Source organism: Papaver somniferum, chromosome 3 (assembly GCF_003573695.1).
Source record: "Papaver somniferum cultivar HN1 chromosome 3, ASM357369v1, whole genome shotgun sequence".
Taxonomy (NCBI): domain Eukaryota; kingdom Viridiplantae; phylum Streptophyta; class Magnoliopsida; order Ranunculales; family Papaveraceae; genus Papaver; species Papaver somniferum.
The window spans coordinates 201,057,476-201,073,138 of NC_039360.1; the positions used below are offsets into that span (position 1 = coordinate 201,057,476).

The 15,663-nt window shown below is 38.5% G+C and overlaps 1 pseudogene; it reads right to left on the reverse strand.

Moving 5' to 3' along the window:
- Positions 1-4,429: 4,429 nt before the first annotated feature.
- On the reverse strand, positions 4,430-9,004 carry LOC113358422 (annotated as a pseudogene).
- Between the last annotated feature and the right edge of the window lie 6,659 nt (positions 9,005-15,663).

The following is a 15,663-nucleotide window of genomic DNA, read 5'->3' on the forward strand; positions in this document are numbered from 1 at the left end:
AAGTCTCCATTTTTCAAAACCATGATGGGGACATTGGAGCAATAATTCATTGAATCTCTCCAGGTATCTAGCTAAGGTCTCACCTTCTAATTGCACAAAGCTATTCAGACTTTGACGAATTGTCGCAGTCTTGTGGTTCGGGAAAAACTTTTTGAAAAACTCCTTTATGAGGTCATCCCATGTCATGATGGATTGAGGCTGTAAAGCATAGAGCCAGGCCTTTGCCTTATCTTTCAGGGAAAAGGAAAAAGCCTTAACTTCAGGGTTTCGTCGGTCATTTGAGTGAAACGCAGAGTTCCACAAATTTCCTCGAATTCTCTCACGTGGTGGTAACGGGTTTTCATTCTCAACACCTCTAAAAATAGGAAGCATCTGTATTGTGCTAGATTTCAGCTCATAATGGCCATTAGCCTCGGGCAGCAATACAGAGGTTGACTGGCTCTAGTTGGGTACATATAATCCTTGAGGGTACGTGGTTCTCCCATTGTTTCTGGTTGATCTGGACTGTCTCCCTCAGAACTTAGAATTTCGATAGGTTCGTCTGGGTTAATTCTAACAAGTCTGTTTGTCTGGTCTCTGTAGGTCACAATCATGTCCTAGTAGGTACCTTAACTAACATGTTGGTCAGACAGAGCAATCGGAAACAATTTGGCCCAAGGGTTATGAAGATTTGGTTTTTGAATGGGTTTTGGTTTAAAGAAGGGGTTTTGTTTTTGGTTTAAAAATTTTGGGTTTTTGAAAATTTTTGAACTAAACCTAGCATAAATTATCACAACTCATAAAAGAAAATAAAAACAATAATAATAATTAAAACAAACCCATAAAAGAAAAAAGAAAATAAGAAAAAAAAAAGAAAAACAAAAAAGAAAATAAAAAAATTACAATCCCAAATAAAAAAAAGAAAATAAAAATTATTACAATCCCAAAATAAATAATTAAATAAATTATTACAAGCCCAAATTTGAATTTAAATGAGGCCCAAGTGGGTTAACTCATGGGTTAGGCTTACTTGTTTTTGGAGGGAAGCCCAAAAATAGGCTTTTAGTCCCCTTTTAGTTGCAAGGCCCAGTTGGGCTTTAGGATCGTCCTAGCAGCTCACGTCCAAGCCAGCAGCAGCAGTGAGCAGAGCCCAGCAGCAGCAGCAACGGAGCCCAGCTGAAGTTGCAAGCCCAAGAGCAGAAGTTGAGGTTACTGAGCCCAGCTCAGTTGGTTCAAGCCCAGTTCAGAGATTGTTGCACAAGCCCAGCAGAAGAGGTTGGCAGCAGGCCTTGGCAGCAGTTGGCAGCAAGTTGGCAGCAAGTGGATCAGAAGAACAGCAACAGAGCAGCAGCTAGGCAGCTTAGTTGGCAGCAAGCTTGGCACAGCAACAGCTTGGCAGCAGCAGCTTCACTTGGCAGCAGCAGTTGCTTTGGTTCACCAGCAGCAACAGACACAGAAAAGCAGAAGGCAAGCAAGACTTTGGCGCAGCAACAAGCGAAAACAGCACAGAACAGCCAGCAGAAGCAGAACAGCAAAGCAACAGCAGCAGCAGGCTTTGCAGAAGGATTTGCAGCAACACAAATAATGCACAGCTCCAGCAGCAGTTAGCAGTGAACAAGATAGCAATGAAACACACACAACTATGCAAGCACAACAAGGCCACAACAGCTAGAAAACTTCAAAAATATGGCAAGCCAGCTCCCCGGCAGCGGCGCCAAAAACTTGGTGTGAATTCTAAAGATGCACACAAAAACACTTGCAAGTATACAAGGTCAAGATTTATAATAAATGTGAGTAGGGGTTTGTCCACAGGGAGAGGAGCATATGAGAAGTTTTCCTAACTAAGATGTGGTATAAGCTAAGGGCAGGCAAGGTTGCAGGCAAGAAACAAGAACATGAGTAGGGCAAAAGAAGAAGCAGGTTAAGAACCAAAGCAAGGAAAGATAAGCAAGAACCAAAAATGCAGGGTAAGGCAACAAAGGAGCAGTTAAGAAAAAGCAACAAACTACCAAGGCTTGGCAGCCAAGGGCAAGAGGCAAGATTGTGCACTGCCTTCAGTGCACAGTAGCTACAAGATGCAGGAACATAAAAGGCATGAAATAAAGCTGAAATGCAAAAACACAGAACTTGAAAAAGTGACTGAAATTAAGATTGATTAAAAGAGAAGTGGTGGGCAAGCCAAAGCATATGATCCACCTTGTATCCTAATCAAGTAACATGGTCTAGGTTAAGTTCTTTCCTAAGCATACAACTAGAAATGAGAGAACACCAACTTGCTTGCTAGGCTACCCCTAGCATTGGCTGTCTTTTGACAGTACAGCCAATCACAGGCTCTATAAGCATTGGCCTCTCTCAAATACACATTCAAACACAGCAGAAGAAAGAATTATCCTAGCTCAATCACCATTGACAGTGCACAAGGCTTCACTGAGCCTTGGCCTGAAAGTGATTAGCTCATGCTAACCAGTTTAAAAAAACAAATCACATTCAACATATGTAAAATTCAAGCACACAGTAGCATCATTTGAGATAACAAAACACATAAGCATATTCTACTGATAAGTATTGAAATTTGAAATTCAACAAAATTTTGTTCATTCTCTACTGGCTAGTCCAGAGAGGTAAATAGTCTCCCTCTAATACTTCCCCCAAACCCATTTATACCCAATTACAAAAATCCCCAAAAATCAGGACTACATCAGTCCAATTAAGGTTGGGTGAAAATACAAAATAAATCAATAAAATCCCTACCTAACTATGATAACAACCCTAATTGGACTAACCCATGCTTCAATTAGCGTACAAGTATTTCCCCAAAAAATCCCAAATCAGAAAAATTAGGGTTCTTTAAAAATTTTTTTTACCTAATCACTGTTGACACTGATGGATGTCGACCCATGCCTCCAATCCTTCTCCTGATGCTTCTCTTTTTCTCCCATGCCCTAATTGCTTTTCTAGCTCATCTATTCCATCAATTTCTCTTAGGGTTCCTGTGAGAGGAAAAGATCGAGGAATTGATGTTATAGAAAGCTAGAGGAGGAGTAGGGGATGATGGCTCGAATGGTGATGGTTGAATGATTTGGGGAGAGGATGGTGGAGTGATTTGGGGGAAGATGGTGGTGATGGGACGGACATGGTGGTGGTACGGGTTCTGAAGGAAGAAGAGATGGAGAAGAAAAGAAGAAAGAGTGCGTTTGGCTGGTATAGGGTGTTCGATACTTGGGTGTTAGGTGGGCGTATCGAGTGTGATGATCTGCGACGCTGCGCCGTGGGATAGGGAGATGAAAGATCAATCGGACGGTGAGATGAAGTGAAGCTTGTAGCGACCGCTGGATTTTTTTTATACAACAAAGTTAACGGCTCTAGATGGGGTTAGGTGTTGTAGTGTAAGGCGGAGATATCAGACGTTGATGAACAGCAAGGGAGCGACCGTTGGATTCAACAAACAATCTAATCTGAAGGCTTGGAATTTCAGCGTGTGGTGCTTGGCAGAGACTTCAGATTTGATGCTCTATGAAGGAGCGACCATCGGATGCTTTTGGGAACTGATGACGGCTGAGAACGGAGGCGCTTTTGTGTGTAGAAAATGAGGTTGTGCGCACCATTCTTCGCGGCTTCCTTGCGTAATTTCTCCCGGCTTTCACTACTTTTCTGCTCTTTTCGCTCCGCGACTCATCCGAACTTTATTTATTACCTAAAAATGCAAAATTAATTAATAAAAATATTTATTCTTGAAAACACTGAAAATACAGGATATGGGATAAAATGTAGAATTAATGCATAAAAGATGAGTTAAAATGCCAAACAAAAAAGGATAAAATATATACAATATTGGCACTCATCATCTATCGATGCAAATTTTCTTTTGTAAATTATTATCCTGTTTCCTTATGTATAAATCTAGGATGCAAATTTTCTTTTGGAAATTATTATCCGGTTTCCTTTATGTATAAATCTAGGATATATGTTGATTCGAAGACAAGCTATCTAAGGAAGCAAGAACTAGGAAAGTTAAATTTTTCTCTACGGAGAATGTGAGTGAAAATGTAAGAAAAAACATCCTAGAAAGAGTTAAGCTAGGCTTAGCTCCTATCTTGTATATTTTGCAAACTTCCTCTATTACATAAATAAAAGTTGTCTTCTTATCAAAAAAAAAAATTAGCACATAAAGAAGGATTAGTGGCTATTTCATTACATCTGCAGAGCCAAACTCCTTTCAGGTGTCAAATAAAAAGACAATCTGGATATCTACATGTCATTTAATTTCTTTTTGCTAACTAGGAGGAGAATATTTATTTCATCATACATTTAAAATTAAATTTCAAAATTATAAATAAACGTGTTCAGATGGAAACCAACAACATTAGATGGATCTAATAAGAATCTGCAGCAGGAAGGAACATCCTGTAACTGGTTTGCAAGAATACATCAAGGGCCTACGAAGTGTGTACCTTCAATGGTTTACCCACAAGGAGTTAGTTTCTTGTTGCCCGCTCCACGAGGATTTTCATCTTTCCAGTCATCCCAAGCAACTGCTTTGGTGAGACGCTTCCTCATCTTCTTCTTCATCCTCATCAGTGGGTGCTCCAGGTTTTGGCCTTTCAGTATGCCATGATGTAGTGGCTTCCTCGTACAATTTTAGATTCATCTCTTGCCACTTGTTCATCATCTCCATTTCTTTCAATCCAGCTTCCTCTATGCTCATGGTTGGTAACCTATTATTATCATCATCAAACAAGAAAGAAAGTAAGTCCATGAATGAAACTATGTGTGATCAAGTTGACAACACTTTGGCTCCCGATTATTTATTTACAAACACTTCTCGTTCATGTGTCGCGTACAGCTAATGTTCATCAAGAGTATTCACTTTGCCAAAGGTAGAGATTGCAACATCAATTATACTTCAATGGATTATTTGTTAAGATTTAGACCCATGGTGGACCTAAATTGATTAGGCACCAACTTTCTTTCTTTTTTTAATTAAGACAAGACTTTAACCAGTTATAGGCCAGGAACTAATTTCCAGACTAAGACTAAGAAGCATGTCTTAGTTATGGATGCTAAACAAAAATGACCACATAGAGTGTTTCGTTATCCGCATTTGAAAAATACAGATGGATTGTTTGAGAAGGAAGTAGTCGAACCTGTGGCCAGGTTGGAAAACTTGGGCAGCAAGCCTTTCTCTCTCACTTGTGAATCTTCCACCCGTAAGACTCTGTGGCCCAATATTAGCGGCTGGTGTTATGGTCATGTGCCTCAGAGACCTTTGCTCTCCCTTCTACGACGTCTTGGGCAAATGTTGCACAAGTTATTGGCTGCACTGGTCTTGTAGACTTCATCCGAGTGGCTGCATTGCGGTGCCACAATTCTGCCATTTCGATGCGTTCATCAAGAATCTCACGAGTTATCTCGCCGTCCCCATTCTGAGATGCAGTTCAAAAACACGCCAAACTCGAAATTCAAAAAAGCAATTACAAAGTACTTTACATCTAAGATTTAGAACAAAATGCTTAAAAACACATACTTAACAAAGAAGTCTCCCTCTCCAAGGTTCCAACTTAAAAAGGTCAAACTGAGTACGAAATTGTAGACAGAGAAGCGAAGAAACAACACTTATCATTGTCCAAGGTTCAATTCTCCATCAAATTGATAGATTTGTATTTATATATCATCCACATGCTTACCATCTAGATGTTTGTTCAGAAAAAAACATAAAGACACATGCTACATCGAACAAATTCAGTAACATCAAACAAAACCTTGATACCTGTAACTGCTTTTCCCTCACAGCGGAAAGCATTTCTTCTTCTTTCTTCAGCATTTCCAACAGATCAAGGCCTGTTAATTGATTTTTGCAGAGTTCTGATTAAGACACTGTACATTAATAGAGTATAGCCGCATTTTACGGTACTTCTTATATTCAGATTACAAGCACACAACCTTACAGATAGACAGTGAGATGGTGGTGGTAAGCCATGCCTGACAAAAAGAAATTAACTTAGATAAAGTGAAAACAAATATTCTAACACAAAGGAAGCCAGTTGCAAAATATGATGCATCAGACAGTACTTAGTTACTTGTTTACTTTAAAAGGCGTTCTTGGAGTACTTCAGAGAATACTTGGAAACACAAAAAAAATATCACCGTGACCTATAGAAGAAAGAAGTTCCACGATAGTCTGACTGTCTAAGAATGCTGAATACCAAATCTACTAGTTGATGAACTTCTTAGAATCTATCTTTGTTCGTTTTGTGGTGCCACAACTTCCATTGCCATTAGACGAAGTGCACCTCTCTCATCAGACTCCCAATCAACCACCCACAAAAGCATCCCTTTCACAGCCATACAATCTTCATCGACTAGATATTCTTTTGGATATCACCAGCAATTACCACAATTTCCTGTCACCTCTACAGCCTTGTCTATTTTCAGATACACTTTTGCTTATATGTTTCATGTTGCAGATTAGTTCGCAACTGAATAAGTCTACCCAGTTCTTAATTTGTTTCCCTTTTCTTTTGTTTGATAACCACAAGTCCACTCTGCTCTAACTTCTATCATTTTTAAGACATAGGAGTGAAGGGGTTCTTAAAATTCCTAAATAACAAGATAGATCTCACTGTCTCCCAATTAAGTATATTAACCTCCGTAAGCTTAGACCAGTAATAAACATACTGATTTAAAGGAAAACTGGAGATGTTGCAACTTTTCTTTTTTTGCTTTTTTTAAAACTTTAGAGAGTGACCATTAAAAACTACCCTCCCAATTGAGTATATTATCTATTAGCTAACCTCCGCAGACTTAGAGTTAGACCACTATATAACTATTCTGATTTAAAGGAAAATTGGAGATGCCGCAACCTTCTTTTTTTTTGTTTTTTTTAGAACTGTTGGAGAGTGACCATTAAAAACTACCTCCCAAATGAGTATATTATCTATTAGCTAACCTCCGTAGACTTAGACCACTATATAACCATCTGATCTAAAAGGCAAATTGGAGATGTGCAACACTTTATTTATTTATTTTTGCTTTATTAGAACTGTTGGAGAGTGACCATTAAAAATACCCAGTCCTCTAATTTCTTGCTACTTGAATTAATCTTGGAAACAGAATTGTCGGCTATGATCAGATGTGAACAATGGCATTACGCCAAAATAATTAGAATACAGAATACCATCACACATGTTAAATTGAATAGAGAGTAAATCAGACGGCATATAGTTCTTTGAATCAGAAGCTAACCTCACGTTCTTCCTCCCCATCATCATCCAGTGCATCTTCCTCTCCAGCCTCTACTGGAGTGGATAGAGCTGATGCTCTGAGAGACCTTTCCCGCCGCTCCTTACGTTCTTTTATTTCCTGCAGCTTCATCTCCGCAGCTCTCTGGCGTCTAAATCTCCCAATCTGAATGGATAAAACAGAAAATACTGTATAGTGAGAAAAATACAAAGAAATTGCAGACATTGGATAGCTACCATATACATGCCGTATGTATGTACAATAATAAAACACAATAATGATAACTGCTGGAGTCTGTAGGGAAGTAAAGAATAAAACCTATGACATGAACAATACCTTTTTGGCCCTTATAGCTGCAGGTGTATCTGATGCTTCTTCTGCTGATATCTGTAATTCCTCTTCAGGGACAAGCTCCATTGCCTCACAAAATGTAATAAATTTCTACGAAACAAACTGGATTAGTCGTACTAGTAGATACATTACAAATACACTATAACTAATAAAAATATGTTGGCAAAAAGTATCCAATTGCATCACTGTTACCAAGTAACAAGACTCACCTTCAATTTAGCCTGAGATGTTTTCACAATTTCTAGCCTGTCGCGATTAGAAAGCCTCTCCGTCAACTCCACAAGATAAAATGGCACCTGTACAAAAGTCAGGAGAACTAAGGCCAGAAATAAAGCACCACTTTTAAGTGCCATGATTCATTCAAAAAAGAAGACAGATCAAATATAAATAAAATCTTTCTCTAAGAGAACATAAGCAACAAACATACGGACTAGTTTTCCCTATATGACACGAGGTTACTTTAGAAGAGTGTCGCATAACCAGACAGATACCCTAGAGGCTAGAGCACACACTTCTCGGTCTTCAATATGATAGATTTTATCTTTTTTCAAATACTTTGTTATACTACTACCCGTCAAAATCATACAAGTTTAAATACAGCTTGAAATTAGTAGCTGAACTTACTGATACGAATACAAGTTAAAATATCAATGTTAATCACAACCAATAAGAAACTTACGTTTTGAAAATTGATTCACATAAACAACTATATCACACTAATCTAAAACTAAAAAGTCTTGTTAAGCGATGGCACAGTGGTGCTTATAAATAGAGTATGTTTCACATCTACATTACCCTAACGAGTATTCCAATAGCTTACATCTAATGCAAACATTAATAACGAATCCAGTAATTGATATCAACTTACCAACAAATATTTGAGATTACTAGTGCTGACATCTTCTTTGGTTTCATTTGCGGAGAATAACCCAAGTTTATTAATCATCTCATCACACGTTTCCAGAGCTTCACACCCTCTTTTTATAATTTCCTGAAAAATCCCCAAATTAAACTAAAAAACAATTCAAACAAATGAAAATACAAAAAAAAAAACTCAGCGAACTCAAATTATGGTTCTTTTTACCTGATTTGTTGCTGAATCACAATCCATGGAGTAAATTTTCCGCGCTTTTTCGAACAAGGCGGGAAGTGTCATTTCTTCAATTTTCCACTCCCCCATCGGAATCAAGCAATTAAAACGAAGAGAAAATATGTAGATTTATGTGATTAAATTGAAAACGAAGAGAAATGGATTCTAATGTTCAAAACCTGGGGTTTTCAGTATGAATTTGATCTATTTCGGGACAGAAACACTTAATGCGGATTTTGATTCAAGGTACTCTGGAGTCTAGTCTAGAACGTATCTAGGTTAAAAAATAAAAGAATAAAATAAAAAATTAAAGGAAACCAGTACTAGTAGCAACTCGATTAAATCTAGTTGTTATTTATTCCGGTTCGATTAATTAATCAGGCCACCGTGTTTTAATTAAGTCCAAATGTTTTAATTGAGTCCAAATCCGTTCGCACTTCTCTAACGAGTGTATATTTCACATATTTCTCGGATTTGTTGATTATTTACTGATTGTCCCATTATTCTCCATGTTTACAGGGATTTACACGATAAATATTTTTTGTGATTTCCAGAGATTTTAATAGATTTCCGAAGTATTGTGTAATTGGTGTTACGGGTTGTATACTTTAGAAAACTCCTGATAAATATATGTTACTTGTTAGAGCAGTGCTATCCCGCGCAGCTGCGCCGGAAAACTTTATAAGCAAACAACTTGTCAGTCGTTGGATGGATTCACAAACCGTTGGATTAAGATTTAATTCAGTCTTCCAGGTAATTACAGCTAGCAAACTTTTGTTATTGTAAATAGGTCCTTTTAATTATAAACATTTTGTATTGTTTCCTTTTCTTTCTTCCCATTCGTGGCTAAACAAAATCATTCTAACAAAATAAATGTGTTTTTGCTGATCTGACGGTCCTGGATGTGGCTTTTTTTCCTATGCACGTCCACCATTTGCTCTCGGAGTTAGGAAAGGTCGAGAGACAAATCGTGGTTGATAATCAACCCACGTTGACGCCCCCATCCAACAAATAAGAACATGTGATAAGAGTGTAAAGTGTATCTACACATGTGTAAAGAAAGATCTGAAGTCATGACTACTAATCACCAAGAGATAGTTTCTCAGGCTAAGAACTGAGGTCGAAATCTAGCTAGCTGTCCGGACTTTACGAGAATTGTGAATGAGTTGGAGGTATTTCACAATTTCTCGCGTTGTACATCAATGGCATACACCCTCCTTGCTTATTACAATGAAACAAAAGATGACTATTTACATGACTCTTATTTACATTGACAATCTCTTTTTATTTTTGGAACAAGAGATGATGGAATTGATAAATACTTGATTTTTTTTTTTTTTTTTGTTTTTCTTTTTTTTTTTTTTTTTTTTTTTTTTTTTTTTTTTTTTTTGACAAGGAAACACTTTTGATAATATACAAAAGGAAACAAAAGATTACATGACACTTTGCAAGAGGTAGCCCTTTTTGATGCACCCAGTTAAATTCGATGGTTGTCTTTCTTAATGTAACCTCCACCTTCTATCCCAACCAACCAAAGAACAAGCTAGTCAAGTTTCGTTCAGTATTCTAAAGTGATTGGCAATCGTAACTTCCTATCCAACACCTTGAAGATCGAGGCCATACATGTATTGGTAGATCGTGCGCGTGCAAATTTCTTATCACTATGTGAATTGTGCTAGAATCAGGGTGCCTAAATATCTAGACTAAGACTCCTAATAAAAATACATATTTGCACAAGAGTCAACATTTCAAGGTAAATGAGCTCCTTTTATGTTTTTTTTTTTAATTTTAATTTTTTTGAATTTTGATTTTTCAATTTTTTTTTTTTTTTTTTTTTTTTGGAATTTTTCAATTTTTTTCAAAAGAAGAAGGAGTTCGTTTTCAATTATAGCAAATTATCATGGTATCTACTCTATACCCCCAAACCTAAACTAAACATTGTCCTCAATGTTTCAAAATATGGAAAGAATTATAAAACAATATATGAAGAGGAACATGCTGAGTAGAGTAAAAGGAGAGAGAATACCCGATTGTACGGTGGTAGCTCGATTAAAACTCCGTTATTCAAGGCAAAAATCCATCATATTAGCAGTCACAATGGATGAGCACAAAATATACAAAAGGAAATTTAACTAACACATTATCTACAAGAAAATTTGGTTTTTAATGGGATTGGACTTTTTGGAAAAAATTTGGTTTTGTTGGGATACATTTGGTTTTGATGGGAAAACGAAAATTTTGGTTTTTAGGGAAAATTTGGAAAATTTTTGGTTATTTAGGGAAAGAGTGGACCAGTTTAGTCCACATAGACTGGGTCCTCCAGGTCGGTTGTTTCAATGTCGGGTGGAAATGGCTCAAGGAATGGCTTTAATCTCTGCCCGTTGACTTTGAAAACGTTCTTGTTGGAGACATCCTCCAGCTCTACAGCTCCATGAGGAAAAACTGTGCGTACTAGGTACGGACCCTTCCATCTGGAACGCAGTTTTCCTGGAAAAAGATGTAATCGGGAGTCATACAGCAAGACTTTCTGACCAGGAGTGAAGGATTTGCGCAGAATACGCTTATCATGAAATATCTTCATCTTCTGCTTGTACAGCTTGGCACTGTCATAAGCCTCATTTCTCAACTCTTCCAACTCGTTGAGTTGAAGTTTCCTTTGAATTCCAGCTTCGTCCAGAGAAAAGTTCAGCTCTTTGATTGCCCAGTAGGCACGATGTTCTAATTCCACAGGTAGATGGCACGGCTTTCCATACACTAGACGATAGGGGGACATGCCAATTGGTGTCTTATAAGCTGTTCTATAGGCCCATAAAGCATCATTCAATCTCAATGACCAATCTTTCCTGGACGGGTTGACCGTCTTCTCCAGAATGTGCTTAATTTCCCTATTAGACACTTCCACTTGTCCACTAGTCTGAGGGTGGTACGGAGTAGCAACCTTGTGAGTTATGCCATACTTGCGTACTAAAGACTCAAAGTACTTGTTACGAAAATGTGAACCGCCGTCACTGATGATAGCTCTAGGGGTACCAAAACGTGAAAATATGTTCTCTTTAGAAATGAAAGTACCACCTTGTGGTCATTTGTTCTGGTTGCTATGGCTTCTACCCACTTAGAAACGTAATCAACTGCGACTAGGATGTACAACTTGCTGTCAGACATGGGAAATGGACCCATGAAGTCTATCCCCCAAACATCAAAAATCTCCACAATCAAAATGGGGTTATAACCGGAAAAGCCATCTAGAAAACAGTAGTGACTGTGTCCAGACACACGTTCTAGCATTTGGTCAATGAAAGGGAGCGGGAAGTGATCCTTCCTTGTTACTGTGTTCAACTTCCTGTAGTCGATGCATACTCGCCATCCTGTGATTGTACGAGTAGGGACTAATTCATTCTTGTCGTTCTGAACAACAGTAATGCCTGACTTCTTAGGCACAACTTGAATGGGACTAACCCATTTGCTATCGGGAATTGGGTATATGATACCCGCATCAAGTAGTTTCAGGATCTCTCCTTTGACTACATCTCTCATGTTAGGTTAAGTCTCCTTTGCATTTCCCTCGATGGTTTGGCATTCTCTTCAAGGTTAATGTGGTGCATGCAAATGGTGGGACTAATTCCTTTGAGATCTGAGATGGTCCATCCTAAGGCCTCTTTGTGTTCCTTAAGTACTTCTAAAAGCTTACTTTCCTGTTCCGTGTCTAAACATGATGAAATAATGACAGGTAAAGTATCAGAAGAACCTAGGAATGCGTACTTCAACGTACTAGGCAATGTTTTCAATTCAAGCTTGGGTGGCTCAACAATGGATGGAATAAGCTTGGAATCAGAGAATAGGGGTTGTTCCACTTCATATTTCCTTTCAGTGACGTCCATTTGAGGTACAGATTCGAGCAGAGATAGGACGTCACTACAGTATGCATCATCATAGAAATCAGGGTTAAAGTTCTCCATACATGCTTGAAAGGGGTCAACGGATAGAATGTTAGTCAACGAATCTTGCATTAATCCTTCAATCATATTAACTTCATGCACATCATCATCATCAAGATTCACAGGTTGTTGACTAATATCGAACACATTCAATTCTACCGTCATGTTACCAAAAGACAGTTTTAACACTCCATTCCGACAGTTGATGATCGCGTTGGACGTAGCCAAGAAAGGACGTCCTAAGATGACAGGAATGTGACAGTCTGGGTTTTGTACAGGTTGAGTGTCTAAGACAATGAAGTCTACGGGAAAATAGAATTTGTCAACCTTGATCAAAACATCTTCGACCACTCCACGAGGAATCTTGACAGATCGGTCTGCCAGTTGTAGAGTGATAGATGTTGGTTTCAACTCCCCAAGACCTAACTGCTCATAAACAGAATATGGCAGTAGGTTAACACTTGCACCTAGGTCTAATAACGCTTTATTGACCGTGTGTTCTCCTATAGTGCAAGAAATTGTTGGACATCCTGGATCCCTAAACTTGGGTGGAGTTTTGTTCAGAATGATGGAACTACCTGCTCAGCTAAGAAAGCACGTTTTTGCACATTGAGCTTGCGCTTTTGAGTGCACAAGTCTTTGAGGAATTTGGCATAAGCAGGGATTTGCTTGATTGCTTCAAGAAAAGGAATGTTGATGTTGACTCTCTTGAACAGATCTAACATCTCATTGTAATGGGTACTTTTCTGTTGATAGATCAATCTTTGAGGAAATGGAGCAACAGGAAGATGAGTTGGCAAAGGGACATTCACAGCAGTAGAATTGTCAGATTTTCCAACTTGCTCAGATTCTTTGGTTTTCTGGGGTTGTGGAGACAACGTGGAATTTGTATCAGACTCATTAGGTTCGCCTACGTTGTTCTCGATGACTTTACCACTTCGGAGGGTGGTAATGGCATGGATTTGATCAGGTGAGGTTTCAGTGCAGGATGTTGTGCCTGTTTGAAATATCCTCTTTGGATTTTGTTGGGGTTGGCTCGGAAGTTTACCCTTTTCTCTCTCACATATTTGATCCATCTTTTGATCTAGATTTTTCTGACTTTGCATCAAACTCTGGAACATTTCCTCTAAGGTGGATAATCTCTTGTCGGTATTGTGTGAGGATATGATTGTTGTTGAGAGTTTGATTGTTGTTGAGGGTTTCTCGGGTGTTGATAACCTTGATTGTTCTGATATCCCTGATTGTTTGATAGCTCTGATGTGATAGTCTGATTTGATAGCTCTGATTGGGTTGAGATGGTCCTCCTTGAGTGGGTCCTTTTGACCATGAAAAGTTAGGGTGGTTTCTCCATCCTGGATTGTAGGTCTGTGAATAAGGGTTATGCTCTGGTTTCTGAAACATGGCATGTGCCTGTTCAAGCCTAGACTCCTGGATTGCAAGCAAATCTGGACAATTTTGGAATTGATGGTTGGGGTCGTTACAAGCAGCACAAACAGATGAAGCGACATGTTCTCGGAGAGTAGTGGTGGAAGGTTTTGAATTTTTATGTAGTTCTAACTCTTCTAATCTCCTAACTATTGATGCCATGTTTGCTTCCCTCAAAATCCGCTTCAATCCTAAAAGCCTTTGCTTCGGATGTAGTCTTTCTGGTTTCACGGATGGATTCCCACTGTTGCGTCTTTTCAGCTACTTCAATCAAGAAGTCCCAAGACGCGTCAGCAGTTTTATCTACGAATAGACCATTACACATCGACTCAACCGTTGTTCGGGTGGACACATCTAGACCTTCATACAAAATTTGCACAAGTCTCCATTTTTCAAAACCATGATGGGGACATTGGAGCAATAATTCATTGAATCTCTCCAGGTATCTAGCTAAGGTCTCACCTTCTAATTGCACAAAGCTATTCAGACTTTGACGAATTGTCGCAGTCTTGTGGTTCGGGAAAAACTTTTTGAAAAACTCCTTTATGAGGTCATCCCATGTCATGATGGATTGAGGCTGTAAAGCATAGAGCCAGGCCTTTGCCTTATCTTTCAGGGAGAAAGGAAAAAGCCTTAACTTCAGGGTTTCGTCGGTCATTTGAGTGAAACGCAGAGTTCCACAAATTTCCTCGAATTCTCTCACGTGGTGGTACGGGTTTTCATTCTCAACACCTCTAAAAATAGGAAGCATCTGTATTGTGCTAGATTTCAGCTCATAATGGCCATTAGCCTCGGGTAGCAAATACAGAAGGTTGACTGGCTCTAGTTGGGTACATATAATCCTTGAGGGTACGTGGTTCTCCCATTGTTTCTGGTTGATCTGGACTGTCTCCCTCAGAACTTAGAATTTCGATAGGTTCGTCTGGGTTAATTCTAACAAGTCTGTTTGTCTGGTCTCTGTAGGTCACAATCATGTCCTAGTAGGTACCTTAACTAACATGTTGGTCAGACAGAGCAATCGGAAACAATTTGGCCCAAGGATTATGAAGATTTGGTTTTTGAATGGGTTTTGGTTTAAAGAAGGGGTTTTGTTTTTGGTTTAAAAATTTTGGGTTTTTGAAAATTTTTGAACTAAACCTAGCATAAATTATCACAACTCATAAAAGAAAATAAAAACAATAATAATAATTAAAACAAACCCATAAAAGAAAAAAGAAAAATAAAAGAAAAATAAAGAAAAACAAAAAGGAAAATAAAAAAAATTATTACAATCCCAAATAAAAAGAAAATAAAAATTATTACAATCCCAAAATAAATAATTAAATAAATTATTACAAGCCCAAATTTGAATTTAAATGAGGCCCAAGTGGGTTAACTCATGGGTTAGGCTTACTTGTTTTTGGAGGGAAGCCCAAAAATAGGCTTTTAGTCCCCTTTTAGTTGCAAGGCCCAGTTGGGCTTTAGGATCGTCCTAGCAGCTCACGTCCAAGCCCAGCAGCAGCAAGTGTAGCAGAGCCCAGCAGCAGCAGCAACGGAGCCCAGCTGAAGTTGCAAGCCCAAGAGCAGAAGTTGAGGTTACTGAGCCCAGCTCAGTTGGTTCAAGCCCAGTTCAGAGATTGTTGCACAAGCCCAGTTCAGAATAAG